The 16,270-nt window shown below is 37.0% G+C and overlaps 1 non-coding gene across 1 annotated transcript; it reads right to left on the bottom strand.

Moving 5' to 3' along the window:
* Positions 1–227: 227 nt before the first annotated feature.
* LOC131156844 (small nucleolar RNA R71) lies at positions 228–335 on the bottom strand. Its single transcript, XR_009137113.1, has one exon. It is a non-coding gene; the product is annotated as a small nucleolar RNA R71 (small nucleolar RNA).
* Between the last annotated feature and the right edge of the window lie 15,935 nt (positions 336–16,270).

The raw sequence follows: 16,270 nt of genomic DNA, 5'->3' as shown, positions 1-16,270 counted from the left end.
ATTGAATCTGAAAACCCATATTTGCATATTAAAGAGTTTGAAGAAGTGTGTTCCACATTCATGGACAGAACATGCACTGAGGAGGTAATAAGACTGAAATTGTTTCCATTTTCTTTAAAAGACAAGGCAAAAACCTGGTCCAATTCCTTAAGACCAAGACCCATTGGGACTGGGCAAGAAATGCAAACTAAGTTTTTAAATAATTTTTTTCCCATGCAAAGAACTAATGCTTTGAAAAGACAAATCATGAATTTTGGCCAGAAGGATGTTGAAACATTTTATCAGTGTTGGGAACGTTTCAAAGACTTCTTAAATGCATGTCCCCACCATGGGTATGAGAATTGGAGGGTCATCAGTTTTTTCTAAGAGGGGTTGCAACCAAAGATGAGGCAATTTGTAGAAACAATGTGAAATGGTGAGTTTTTTTAATAAAGGGCCTGAAGAAGCTTTTGACTATTTTGATTATTTGGTTGAAAATGCCCAAGCTTGGGATGTCTCTTATGTGTATGATAGATCTGAAAAGCAAAAAAGTATTACTGGGGGTGGTAAGTATCCATTGAAAGAAGTTGATAATTTGAATGTTAGGTTTGCATTGATGTCCAAAAGGTTAGATTCCATTGAGCTTGAGAAAGTAAATGAAATGCATGTTTTCCCTTCATCTTTTGAAAAATGCAGCATATGTGAGGATCCAGGGCATGCGACTGATGCATGTCCAACTATTCCTACTCTTAAGGAAGTTTTGCTTGATCAATCTAACTCGTTGTATATGGTTTTTAAAATTTCTTCTGAGCCTTATTTTGACACTTACGATGCAGGTTGGAGGAGTCATCCAAATTTCACCTAGAAAAATGACCAAGTGGGGCCATCTCCACAGGAACAAAGTGAATACATTCCTTATGCAGCATTTGGCCAAGACTCGGGACCCTCTTACTTTGCAAGTTAGCCTCCTCTAATGCAGAGAAGGGAAATGGAAGATCCCATACAGCAGCTAACTGTTAGCTTGCAACAGTTCATGGCAAGCCAAAATGTGATCAACTCTTAAACTTCTCAAGCCATCAACGAGATAAGCACCGATTTGACTAGGATGAACACATTATTGAATGATTTGGAGATAGATGAATCCAAATTTCAAGCCCATCCAGATACTCAAGTGCAGATTGCAATCATGGAACCATCATTCTCTATTGAAGCAAATGCCAATGATTGCAATGCCGAAGCAAATCTAAGCAGTGGTAAGGTGACTGGTGCACCAGATGAAGAAGTTGAACAGAATGGTGAGAGTTTAACCTTCATGGAACCAGGTACAAATTTTAATGTTGATGCTTCTAAAGAACCAAAGGTAACAGTTCTGAAAACTTTTCCTCAAAGGCCAGTTCTTAAAGAAGTATATTTCCTGGAAACTATACTAGATAAGGATCATTTCTTGTTAAAACAAGAAAGACAATTTGAAAATGTGTTGTCTGATATTGTGGAGAGCATTGATTTATTCAGAGATCAATTCTGTGCATATAACAAAACTGACTCAATGTGGTGACTCAAATTTGGAGACCCGCCAGTTCAATTCATAAATCTACACCCACTAGACGAAATTCCTCCCGAGCCTCCTCCAAACACACTATGATGTTTTTATTTCCTTTGTTTCATTTTATTTCATTCTGTCTTATTTTTAGTTTATTGATATGTACATTTTTCTTTAATTCAACTTTCCTTTTCCATTACTTCTTCACCCAGGTACGCCCTACTTTTCCCGTGGAAAGTTTTTTTTTTTTTTTTTCTGTTTCCCCTATGCTTTCACATTGAGGACAATGTTCCATTTTAGTTGGGGGGAGGTGAGAATTTGCATGTGATACTGTGCATGTATACATACTTGGTTTTATATTAAAACAAAAGCAAAAAAAAAATTAAAAAATTAAAAAATTTAAAAAAAAAAAATGAAAGAAAGGAAGAGTACTGAAGAATTACAATGAATTATGTCATGCTTAACACTAACTTATGCCCTTCACATACGTGTGTATAACTTAAGAATTACACACTTGGGTCATTCATGCATAGTTTCTCTTCATATGATTTTATGACTCCATGAAGAATTGATTGGTCGTACACTCGTGTTAATCTGGCTCTATAATTTCTTGTATTAACACGGTATCTCATGAGGCTTAATAAACACATTCACATGATTCACTGCACTTAGGGTCTTTTTTGAGCACTAAAAGAACACCCGTGGTGACAATGACACCTTGTGAGATATCCTTGAGCTATTTATCGTCCTTCTGAGTGTTAACATCAAATCAGAGTTCATGGAACTCAATTCTCCTTTTTCTGGATGATTCTTTGTATACTAGTCTCTGTTTTTGATTTGCTAGCCTAGAGGTGACATCTAGTGGGGAGATAGAAACCTAGGTCTTGTAGCCTACTCAAGATGTGAAGGCTGAGCCACCCTTAGAGATAGACTTATTTCATGGACCACTATTCAAACTCAATTCCCGTTGATGGTATGTAGATAACAAACGTAGTGTAATCATTGTCTTGATTGATCAAGGAAAGATAAAAAATGAAGAATGAGTCGAAGAAAGAATAAGAAATAGAAATGCGCATGAAATGAAAAGCTAATGCATGCTCCACAAAAATATCACAAAAAGTCAAGGACACGACACATATTTTCCACATATAAAGATTCTTCAACTAATTAATGTCTCATATGTATTCATGACAAGTTTGTGAATAAGTTGATCTAGGGTGGTCTCGGTTGGATATGGCGAGTAGGTGAGAAGATGCTAGGGTGAAGGACCCGACACGTCATAGATAGGCTAGATCCTTCTCAGACTAGGCCACTCCATATACTTAGTGTTTGTTCCTTTAAATATGTGGGATGTTTGATTGTGACACTCTCCTCACATATGACGAGTGAACCCATCGTATTTGAGTGTTCTTGAGGGTATACCAGTTAGGCCAAGTCAAAGCGACCGTTCTATTGGTGTTCACTGGTATCCTAGGTGTACTGAGTCTCACACGTCACACACACCTCAATAGTTTTCCTATTTATACTCGAATTTATATGACTGCATTAACTCTGAATTGTGCCACTGATTAACTTCATGTGAGTATACTGTTCTTAAATGACACATAAACGATGAAACTTGCATGAGTGATGTTTTTCGGAGTATGTACATTGAATATGAATGAGCTTGTGTGAAATTCAATTATGTTCTTATATGTGAAACGATATGGTTGTGTTGCATGTGCATTAATTTCATGTTCACTAGAGTTCGTAGTTATGGGCACTCCCCTACATTCATTCACGTCATTTTCTAGAGACTAGAAAAACGTTAGTTGGGGGGTGTGATTACGTGCCAAAACTGCATAATTAGGCACCTTAACCCAGGCTCTACGACTTATATTTTTAATTAAATGTCCAATTACATCCAATATTTTAATAAAGTTTCAAATTTATCATTCTTGAGTTTTATTGTACAATTTATGAATTTTTGAAAATTTTTTATCGTAGGAAAATTCCTGATAATCAAAATCGGAACCTGTTCGTAATTTGTGCATAACTTTTCCATCCGAGTTTTGATTGAGACAATTCAAATTTATGTAGAAATAGAAAAGGATTATCTACAACTTCTGTGTCTTGAGTTTTGCAGGAAACGGCCACTATAAGTGTTAAAATGGACCATGTTCGCAGAGAACAAAAAAATGAAGAAAAAAAGAAAAAATATATATAAATTTAAATTATGATGTGACCCACCTATGCAGCCGGGTCGGGTCACTTAACTGGATCTGGTTCTAGGGCAAAGCCTTCCCTATTTGATCCTTTTTTTCCCACGGTGCTCCCTTGTGCCTCGCACCACCTCCTTCCCCTTCTTGCTCTCACTCTCTTTCTCATTATTTTCTTCTTCTTCCCTTTCTCTCTTCCCCTGCTTCTTGGTTCCCTCTTTCTCTAAGTTTCTCTTATCTTCTTCTTCTTTAATTTTCTTTATCTCCCCAGCCTCCCTCTCTATTTCAATATTTAATCCTTAGTTCTTTTCCATTCCCCCTTCTCTCTTCACTCCCTCGCAGGCTTCCACACGCTCCAGCCAGTTGAGCTTCGGCCGAGCACACCAGCATCCGCCAGCTTCCAACACAATAGGTTCTCCTCCGAGCACACAACCCAACATTCTTCACCAGCATCGTCCACCTTTCAAGGCCACCAGCAGCAGGTCCTGAGCCTCTACAGCAGAAGCCAGAACACAAGTTCCAACCCTCGGCCAAGCTGCATCCTACAGCAACCTCCAACCACTGCCTCAGCTCTCCTCTGCAAACAACCAATCCCTCTACTCCCAACAACAACATGAGACAGTCCACGCAGCACACAGTAGCTTCTCTCTCAACCTCTCTCTCTCTCTCTCTCTCTCCTTTACTTTTTCTTCTCTATTCTTTTCTTTTCTTTTAATTGCACTGAATAATACATGTCTTTTTTTTATTTATTTACTAAAGTTATTGACCGGTGGAATTTGAAAAAGTGTTAAGTGATTTTAATTTTTTTTATTGAAGTTTAATTTTTATTTATTTATGTTGCTATTAACAAATGATAGTACTAGCTTTGAAGAATTTAAATTCACTATTTTTTTTATTTGTCGTTCCTTAGTTAGGATCGGTTTGATTAAAGCTTGTATTTTTCTTGCATTTTGTTATCATTCAAGTGTTAAGTTTGTTTTAATTTGTTTTCTTTCATTTTATTGATGCAATGAGCCACTGTGGAATTAATTTGACTCAAAAATTGTGGATTGCAAGCATGAGTGACTAAGTTCGATAACTCGGGTTGTGGGTCAATGTTGTTTGTTTTCCATGGTTTTTTTGTTCTCTTATGATATTAATGATAAACTTTTATTTGGTTAAAACCAAAAATTGAAGGCATCATTGATAAATCGCTAGCTCTTATTTCTTGTTTTGTTGTTGACGTTAGGCACATCAAAACCTTGATTTAATCTAGGATTTTCATCAACCAATTTTTACATGACAACTGGTTGATGCTTAATGAGAGTTTTTATTTTGTTCCATTTGAATGTTGCCAATTTACTCGAGTTTTAGTAATAAATTTTCATCTTATTAATGCCATGATTGGATGAACAAGAAGAGGAGTAAGGCCTAGGAAATTAGTAAACGGTGGAAGCAAACAGACGTTGAACCCGTAACCCGAGTGTTTGGTAAAATTGTCTCAGTTAATCTATTTAGTTTTGGTCACGTTATTAGATTTACATTTTTGAAAAATTGATCAAATTTCAGTCTCATTTTGATAGTTTATTCAAGCTCCTCCTATTTTGTTTCGTATTTCCAAAATCATAAAAGACCAAAAAGACTTTCAAACCACATTTTGCAGTAACCGGATTTCATTAAACTTTCATAAATAGTTTGATACTCAGTGGTCCCTGACTTACTCAAAAAATGAGCAGCTCGAAAGCTATCCCAAGTATAGGAGTTCTATCGTGTAATATTAAGCCCAAGGGCTAGATCGTCTCCTCAGGGAATGCGTTTAATCTCAGATTTTACGTTCGTCCAATCGAAAACAAAAATGCACTGAACTCGGTTCAGATTCAGGGTTTTTCAAGATTGTTCAATTTCAGTTTTGATGAATTAAATGACACGTAATTTAAAACTCTAAACTAACATGCACTAAATAAAAGAAAACAAGAATAGAAACCCTACGTCTACTTAAAGAAACATTAGGACACGCGTTAATAAAAACTGGAAACCTGAAACATGGAACTAAAACATGCAAGAATGGAAACTCTAATCTACCTAAGGAAACATCGAAACACGCACTAATTAAAAATGGTAACATCAATCATGGAATTAAAGCACATAATGGAAACTTAATCACACACACACACATTAAAAATCGAAACTTTAACAAAAATCAAGAACTCGAACCAAAATAAAAAAAAACAAACAAAAACCTAAATTTAAATGCTATCGAAACACAATAAAAATGCAAACTTTGATAAATCTGACCCTAATTAAGCTGAGCTTCAAAAAGAACCAAAAATTAAAAACATTCGCAATTCAAAATTTCAAATAACCCAATAAAAAATTAATACTTAACAATTATCCAACTAACACAATATTCAAATTCAAAACTTTAAATAATCTTCAAAAGATAACATTTAACACTTATTCAACTAACCAAAAATTATATAAAAAGAAAGAAAAGATGAGAGAAAGAGAAAAAGAAAAGCCATGAAAGCTTTAGGCCGTGGCAGCAGGGTGCTGAGCTATGGACTGTGCAGTAGCTCGTGGAGGCTCACGGGTGGTTTGTTGATTCACGTACAGCAGAGAGGCTGGAGGTTGGGTAAGAGAAAGCAAAGAAATTGGAGAGAAGAGAAGAAGGAGAGCAGGGAAGAATAAGAGAGAAGAGACAAAGAGCAAAGCAGAATTGAAAAGAACAAATAAAACAAACTAAAGAAGAAGAAGAAAAAGAAGAGGAAGGAGAAGAGGAGAATGGGGAGCCATGGGGGCTGCCTATGCAGGAAGAGAAAGAGAAGGGTTAAATAGGATAAGGGGGGAAAGCCCTAGACCGAAATAGGAAACCCGAATTGCTATATTTTTTCATTTTTTTCATCCTCTGTTCATCGAATATCGGACTCTTTTGGAGCTTGTATCTCACAAAACTCAAAACATGAAAGTTGTAGATAATCCTTTCTTCTTTCTCTATAAATTTGAATCGTCTCAATTGGAGCTCGGACGAAAAAGTTGTGTATAAAATACGAACAGGTGTCGGTTTTGATTCTCGGGAATTTTCCTGCGACAAAAAATTACCAAAACTTCATAAATAGTGTAATAAAGTTCAAGAATGATGATTTTGGCATTTTATTAAAATATTGGACAATTTTAGACATTTAATTAAAAATATAAACCGTAAAGCCCGGGTTAAACATCCAATTACGCAGTTTTGACGCGTAATCACATCCCCCAACTAACGTTTTGCTAGTCTCTAGCAAATGACGTGAATGAATTTCAGCGCGGTGCCTACAACTACAAACTCCAATAATCATGAAATCAATGCAAATGCGACAATATTATACCATTTCACATACAAGAACATAACTAAATTTCACACAAGCTCGTTCATATTCAATGCACACGACTCCAAAGCACGTCACTCATGCAAGTTTCATCGTTTATATGTGATTTGAGAGTAGGATACTCATATGAAGTTAATTAGTGGCACATTTAGAGTTAATGCAATCATATAAGTTCGAGTATAAATAGGTAAACTCTCGAGGTGTGTGTGATGTGTGTGACTCAATACACTTAGGACGCCAGTGGACACCTACAGAACGGTCGCTTTGACTCGGCCTTACTGGTATAGCCTCAAGAACACTCAAAGAAAATGGGTTCACTCGTCATATGTGAGGAGGAGTGTCGCGATCAAACATCCCACATATTAAAAGGAACAACGCTAAGTATATGGAGTGGACTAGTCTGAAAAGGATCTAGCCTATCTATGAGGTGTCGGGTCCTTCACCCTAGCATCTTCTCACTTACTCGCCATATCCAACTGGGACCACCCTAGATCAACTCATTCACAAACTTGTTGTGAATACATCTGAGGCATTAACCGGTTGAAGCATCTTCATATGTGGAAAATATGTGTTGTCCTTGACTTTTTTGTGATATGTATGGGCCGGCATTGACATTTCATTTCATGCGCATGTGTATTGCTTATTCTTTTTTCTGCTCATTCTTTTTTTCTGTTCTTTTCTTGAGCAATAAGGACAATATTAACACTTCTTTTGTAATCTTTATACCATCAATAGGAATTGAGCTCGAATAGAAGTTCATGAATTAAGTCTATCTCTAGGGGTGGCTTAGCCTTCACATTTTGAGTAGGCTACAAGACCTAGGTTTCTATCTCCCCACTAGGTGTCACCTCTAGACTAGCAAATCAAAAACAGAGACTAGTGTACAAAGGAATCATCCAGAAAAAGAGAATTGAGTTCCATGAACTCTGATTTGATATTAATGCTCAAAAGGACGATAAATAGCTCAAGGATATCTCACAATGTGTCATAGTCACCACGGGTGTTCTCTCAGTGCTCACAAGAAACCCTAAGTGCAATGAATCACGTGAATGTGCTTATTCAACCTCGTGAGATGCCGTGTAAATACAGGAAATTATATAGTTAAATTAACACGAATGTACTACCAATCGATTCTTCATGGAGTCATAAGATCATATAAAGAGAAAACTACGCATGATTGACTCAAGTGTGTCATTCTTAAGTTATACGCAAGTATGTGAAAGGTATGAGTCAGTGTTAAGCATGGCATAATGCAATGTAATTCCTCAGTGCTCCTCCTTTCTTTCTCTCTCTTTTTGATTTTTATTTTTTTATTTTTTTTATTTTTATTTTTTGAAATATAAAACCCGGTACGTGTACGTGCACAGTGTTACATGCGAATGCTCATCCCCCCCCAACTAAAATGGAACATTGTCCTCAATGTGAAAGCATAGGGGAAATAGAAAGGACTGTGCATGGGAAAAGTAAAGCGTACCTGAGTGGCGAAATAACAAAAATCAAACTACGAGAAAATGGTCCTGAAAACTAACTAAAAATAAAATAAGATAAAGTAAAAGGAAAAGAAGGAAAAGAAAAACATTACAATTGTCTTGGCGGAGGCTCTAGAGGAATTTTGTCTGGTAGCCGCAGGTCTATAAAGTGCACTGACAGTTCTCCAAATTTAAGCCGCCACAATCGATCAGTCCTCATACCTGCACGAAAATCAACTTCAAATGAATTAATGCGTGTCAAAATACCAAACAATTTGTGTGCAGGTCGACCCTCTTTTGTTGACAAGAATGGGTCTTTATTCAACATTGTGTCCAAGAAATGTGCTTCTTTACGAATTAACGGTTGAGAGAAAGTGATCGGAATAATTACCTGCAGTTCTTCAGAAGCATTAACATTAAAGGTTTTACCTGGTTCTTTGAAAATTATATGCTCACCAGACTGGTCACCCTCTTTATTGGGTGTACATATCATCATACCACTACAAGAGTCTGCCTCCACATTAGGCTCCTCAACATCTAATTCAGGTGGGAGTGACGGTTTCATGATTTCTGAGTTCGGAGTATTAGGTACCACAGGTTGGTACTCCGTATAAGTATCAGTCTCCTCATCAACTAAATGCTCCGCTTCTAGCCCCGTTTTCTCTGATTTTTCTTTGAATTCATCAATTTCAGCCGTAACTTCTGGTGCTCGGTGATGAGCATTTCAGATTGGGGATCGTCTTTCTCGCTACTGAAGGTGATGGTGGCCTCTGCTGTCTCAAGAGAAACATCATGTATTTGTTGTTGTGGTTGCTGGTACTCTTGAGGACTAGGCTGAGGTTCTGCGAGCAATTCTTCATTTTCTAAGATATCCAACTGCGTGCCTATCGCATTAATGGTGTCCCGCAATTCATTATTATGATCGACTTGAGTTTGCATGAATTGTTGGAGCATGTTCACCATCTGTGTTATGCTATCCTCAAAAAGGTCTAACGACGTACAGCTCGGAGGGATCTGTTGTGGCTGATATTGAGGCGGAGGAATATCCGGGCAGTTTGGTGGTTCATATGCATCACCACCACTAATTGTGCTGATAGGATGTGCAGTCATGGGGGCCTGAGTGTATCGTGTGTTGCACTGTGGGACATTGTCAGCTAAGTAATCAAAGAATGATAATACCTGATCTGGATCCTCGCTGACGGGCTCTCCATTAGACATAGTCTGGACAAAACACTTGCAATCAGGGGTAAGAGCAGTATAAAAACAATCAGCTAACCTCCATGAGTCGAACCCGTGATGTGGAGAAGTGCTTAGTAAATCCTTGAATCACTCCCAGCAAGCCCGAAATGTCTCGTCATCTTGCTGCACAAAATTAAGAATCTGTTCCTGCAAAAATTGAGTTTTCTGTGAGGAACAAAACGCATGCAGAAATTCACGCTCCATATCAGTCCAATTAATGATAGAGTGCGGTCTCAAGGAATGAAACCAAATCAGTGCCCTATCCTGCAAAGTAGCAAGAAATAAATTCAGTCTAGTAGATTCGTCAGCTCTAGCATGAGAGAAAAACATGTTGCAGGTTAACTCAAATTCTGCTAGGTGCTGATAAGGGCACTCTGATTCCGTCCCGTAGAACTCGGGTAGCAACGACGTCCTCCCGCGCTGCATCATGAAATTAAGCTCGTCATAAGGCAAAACAGTGGAAGAGGATGCAGTGGCATATTCAAGCTGCAAAAAATCCATTATTGTGCGCGGTGCAGGTGCAGCCATGTTTCAAAACTCAAATTTTTTTTTATTTTTGTTTTCTATATTTTTTTTTTCATAAAACTAACAAAAATGATGGGAAAAACGCAAATTTGAGACTAAGACCGACATTCCCCGGAAACGGCGTCAAAAACTTGACTTACTCAAAAAATGAGCAGCTCGAAAGCTATCCCAAGTATAGGAGTTCTATCGTGTAATATTAAGCCCAAGGGCTAGATCGTCTCCTCAGGGAATGCGTTTAATCTCAGATTTTACGTTCGTCCAATCGAAAACAAAAATGCACTGAACTCGGTTCAGATTCAGGGTTTTTCAAGATTGTTCAATTTCAGTTTTGATGAATTAAATGACACGTAATTTAAAACTCTAAACTAACATGCACTAAATAAAAGAAAACAAGAATAGAAACCCTACGTCTACTTAAAGAAACATTAGGACACGCGTTAATAAAAACTGGAAACCTGAAACATGGAACTAAAACATGCAAGAATGGAAACTCTAATCTACCTAAGGAAACATCGAAACACGCACTAATTAAAAATGGTAACATCAATCATGGAATTAAAGCACATAATGGAAACTTAATCACACACACACACATTAAAAATCGAAACTTTAACAAAAATCAAGAACTCGAACCAAAATAAAAAAAAACAAACAAAAACCTAAATTTAAATGCTATCGAAACACAATAAAAATGCAAACTTTGATAAATCTGACCCTAATTAAGCTGAGCTTAAAAAAGAACCAAAAATTAAAAACATTCGCAATTCAAAATTTCAAATAACCCAATAAAAAATTAATACTTAACAATTATCCAACTAACACAATATTCAAATTCAAAACTTTAAATAATCTTCAAAAGATAACATTTAACACTTATTCAACTAACCAAAAATTATATAAAAAGAAAGAAAAGATGAGAGAAAGAGAAAAAGAAAAGCCATGAAAGCTTTAGGCCGTGGCAGCAGGGTGCTGAGCTATGGACTGTGCAGTAGCTCATGGAGGCTCACGGGTGGTTTGTTGATTCACGTACAGCAGAGAGGCTGGAGGTTGGGTAAGAGAAAGCAAAGAAATTGGAGAGAAGAGAAGAAGGAGAGCAGGGAAGAATAAGAGAGAAGAGACAAAGAGCAAAGCAGAATTGAAAAGAACAAATAAAACAAACTAAAGAAGAAGAAGAAAAAGAAGAGGAAGGAGAAGAGGAGAATGGGGAGCCATGGGGGCTGCCTATGCAGGAAGAGAAAGAGAAGGGTTAAATAGGATAAGGGGGGAAAGCCCTAGACCGAAATAGGAAACCCGAATTGCTATATTTTTTCATTTTTTTCATCCTCTGTTCATCGAATATCGGACTCTTTTGGAGCTTGTATCTCACAAAACTCAAAACATGAAAGTTGTAGATGATCCTTTCCTCTTTCTCTAGAAATTTGAATCGTCTCAATTGGAGCTCGGACGAAAAAGTTATGTATAAAATACGAACAGGTGTCGGTTTTGATTCCCGGGAATTTTCCTGCGACAAAAAATTACCAAAACTTCATAAATAGTGTAATAAAGTTCAAGAATGATGATTTTGGCATTTTATTAAAATATTGGACAATTTTAGACATTTAATTAAAAATATAAACCGTAAAGCCCGGGTTAAACATCCAATTACGCAGTTTTGACGCGTAATCAGTCCCTGTGGAATACGATTCTGGACTCATCCTTGATACGACTTGATACTTCTGCACTTGGAAGCATAACTTAGAATGAGTCAATATGGCTTTCTACTCTTCCTAAAGAATCTGCTAAATTTTCTAGTTAGCATAGCCATATCATCGTTAGTGTCAAGTTCGTTGCATTCACTAAATGTGTCGGTGGAGGTTTTCAATGTAGTCACTTTCTTTGCCCTATTCTGTTCATTGAGTCTCTCATTTATGGCTTATTCATAGATGATCAAGAAACCAATCAATTCATCTAGAGTCATGTCCTTAAGGTCTCTACCCTCATCAATGGTTGTATCCTTGGCTTCCCAAACAGGAGGCAAGCCTCTAAGGATCTTCCTAATCATCTCATATATGGGATAGGTCTTTCCTAATGCATGTAGTGAGTTTATAATGTGTGTGAATCTAGTGTTCATGCTCTGAATGGACTCACCTACATTCATCCTAAAGGCCTCATACTCACTAGTTAACATATTTATCCTACTATCTTTCACATCCCTAGTACCCTCATATATGACTTCTAACTTATCTCAGATTTCTTTTGTAGTAGAACATGCCATAATTTTGTTAAACTCACTTACATCAAGACTACAATATAGAATGTTCATAGCAATGGCATTCAAACTAATAGCTTTCATGTCATCCTCATTATATTCTTCCTCAGTTTTAGGAACTCTAGTTCGACCCTCTATTTTCATAGGAACATAATTGACCTTAGAGACGATCCTCCATACCTTCTAATCAATATTTTAAAGGTAGATGCACATCCGCTATTTGCATAAGGTGTAATTAACACCACTGAAAGCCAGAGGTCGTGTGGAAGATGGTCCCTCAGGGAAAGGGGTCACGGAGCTATGAGCCATATGATATCTTTTGCAAAATAACTAGTAGTCTATGTTGTGTGGCTCTGATACCAATTGTTAGCTTTACTGTCATCCCAAGAGTGGGTTGAATTGGTATTTTTAAAATTTATGCCCTAAGTGAGTATCTTAACAGAAGTATATTCATAACCCTATGGTCAATCTAGTGCAAGTAAAGTAAATCAATTATAATATGTATCAGTAATTAAATAATGCAATTTAATTAACTACATATGCACCAGAAAGTAGTAAGGAGGAGTGACATGCAGAAATGTTATCGAGGATCGACAAATTGCCTACGTCCCCGCCTTGGCTAACAAGTATAAGGATTACCACTATACTTGCTCACTTAAACAGGTGGAGCGGCACCTAAACAAACCAGGTTAATTAGCATAGAGTTGACCTCAACCTTTACAACCAATCCCTACCGGACTGGATTACGACCCCCACAAGTCATGCCTGGAAATACAACTATATCCTCTCAAAATGAAATTGGTACAGTGATTATGCTTTCGTATAAAGCAGATGTGTACCCAATCTAAGCAATCACATACACCACTAAATGATATAATGAAGTAAGCTCAATGTGGTCTTAGATGTCTACTCCCAAATAGGTGTATGAGTGATGTAATCACTGCATGAGAGTGCAAATAATATGATCTTTGTATCACAAAATATGTTCAATCACAATGTTCAGACAAAGATATTAGCAACACTTCAGATATCTCAACGAGTAGATTTTCTCAACGTATAAAGCTCAAGAGATATATAGATTTGGTTTGCAAAAAGGATTTAATCTTTGTGTTCAACAAATAATATTACTCAAGGAATATTGCAACAAATATCTTCACCACATAAATAAATATCTCTTCAAAGATTTCTCAAGATGAAACACACTAGATATTTGAAAATGATTTGAAAAGATTTTTGCAACTAAAATCAAATAAAAACTTCTCAAGATATTGCAATGACAATGCAATACTTAGAAGATCAAGTGAAATCTTCTTAGGAAAGACTTATTAATAAAGTCTCATAAGAATACTTGAGGTTTTTCTATCAAATAAAATAGTATCAAACAAACACAAACTTGAGAGAGCAAACCTATAGAATGACAACACTCAATTCGAACATACAAATGGTTTTTTTTTTTTGGCAATATGGCAAGGTAAGTATGAGTGTAGGATGCTTTGAAGTAAGGGAGAATTATTTTGAAATTAAGAGAAAAATCACTAATTGAGTTTTCTAATCTTGTACTAATCATTCCAAAGGAAGTTCAGATGATCGAGTTGTGCATAGTTTGGTCGAACGGGCATAAATTGAACTATAAGTTCGGTCGACCGGACATGGTGGTTCTCGGGTGATTTTTCTATTTAGCGTAGTTCATTTGAACTAGAAATTTTTGAACTAACTTGTTCGGTTGACCAGACCATTGAGTTCTCACACGTGGGAACTCGGTCGACCAGGGCGTTGTTATGCATTTTGGGCTTGGTCGACTAGATGGTCAATTTGTTGACTCCTAGGTAGTTCGGTCAATTGGGAAAAAATGAACAGGGCAAGTTTGGTCAACTGGGTTGTGGTCAAACTGTTGATCCGGTCTCAATTCGGTGGACTGGGAGGAATTGTACTAGGGAGTAGGGTTGACTAAATGTGCCTATTTAGTGCATTTCAGTCCTGTTTAAGCATGCAATCACCTTGTTCAAATGACCATACATATATAGGCATGAGTAAGTGTCCTAGGTTCATTTCTAGGTCCTTTTTAGTTTGAGCTTACTTATCAAATCATGCAGGTGATGCATATGGTTATTACAATCAAATCCCTATTTACTATTATAGACCCTTAAAGAATAATGAAATTAAATGCAACATAAATTGGGTCTTCAACTTCAATTCCTTGTGCCATCGTATTGATCTTCCAATCAGTATGCCTGCACATAACCTCAAACACCCATCATATATAACAGGTGTTTGTCATTATGAAAACCGAGCGTGTGATTACGCGCAAAAACTGCATAATTAGGCATCTTAACTCGGGCATTATAACTTCTATTTTTAATTAAATATTTAATTACGTCCAATATTTTAAAAAAAAATGTCTAATTTATAATTTATGACTTTTATTAGACAATTTATGAAATCTTGGCTATTTTTTATCGCAGGAAAATTCGCGGGAACCAAAACCAGCACCAGTTCGTAATTCGCGCATAACTTTCCCGTCCAAGCCCCGATGGAGATGATTCAAATTTGTGGAGAAAGACAAGAGGATTATCTACAACCTATGTGTTTTGAGTTTCAGAAACACAGACTCCAAGAGAGTCAAAACGAGGATCAAAGAAGAAGAAGAAGAAAATATTAAAACATCATGATGTGACTCGGCCATGCAGCCAAGTCACCTATTCGGGTCAGAGCTGGGTCTTGGGTCCTCCAGCTAGGTTTTGCGTAGGGCAAGCACCCCCTTCCCCTTTTAAATTATTATTCTTCTTCATCTTTACCTGGGTGCATCCCTCTCTTCCTAAAACTTTCCCTGCCCTTCTCTTTTCTCCCTTTTCTTTTCTTTTTTTCTTGTTTTTTTTTTCCTGTACTCTCTCTGTTCCTCTTTTCTCCCGGTTTCTCTCCTTTCTCTATTTCTCTTCTTGCTCTCCCTCTCTGATCCCTCTCTTAGTCTCCCTCCCTCTGCTCCCTTGCTATTTTCTTGCTCCACCCGAGAGTTCTTCTCTGCAACACTACCAGCCAGTCGAGAGCAATACCAGCCCTCTCCCCAGTTGTTGCAACTCCAGCCACTCCATTAGTCCACAGCACCACCAAGCTACAAGTCCCTCTGCAATCTCCTTTACTGCAAGCCACCACCGAAAAACACACAACCAGAGCCACACAGCAAAGCTGCTCCACCCGAGAGTTCTTCTCTGTAGCACTACCAGCAGGCCAAAGTAGCCTCTCCTAGGCCAGCCTTCCACCATAGTGGCTCAGCACAACCGTGCACACTAGCACGACCTTCGGCCACCCTTACAGCCTCTCTCTCTCTCTCTCTCTCTCTTTCTATTTTCTATTCTTTGCTTTCAAAGATTGAGATTTTTATTTATTAAGGTTGAAGAAAAAAATTTGAATTTTAATATCTATCTCTCTCTCTCCCTCCTTGTTTCTTCTTTTTTTTTTCTTCTCTTTTTCTTCTTTTATTCTTACAGTTGGATAGTATATTTATTATATTATTATTTGGAGTTGTTTAAAAAGTTTGTTTTTTCTTTATGTTATTTAGAGAGTTTTCTTATCATTACAGTTTTCATTTATTTATTTTCTCAAGTGGAGTTATTGGTAGAATGAATTAACAGTTTAGTGTTTAACTACTATCGTTAAGTCCAGTTTGATTCTAAAAATAATTAAAAGAAGAAAAAAAATATTTTTGTTTTGACGTTGTTAAACCTTCAATT

Source organism: Malania oleifera, chromosome 5, assembly GCF_029873635.1.
Source record: "Malania oleifera isolate guangnan ecotype guangnan chromosome 5, ASM2987363v1, whole genome shotgun sequence".
NCBI lineage: Eukaryota > Viridiplantae > Streptophyta > Magnoliopsida > Santalales > Ximeniaceae > Malania > Malania oleifera.
Note: the sequence above shows the minus strand (reverse complement) of the source record. Positions and strands in the feature narration are given on the sequence as shown.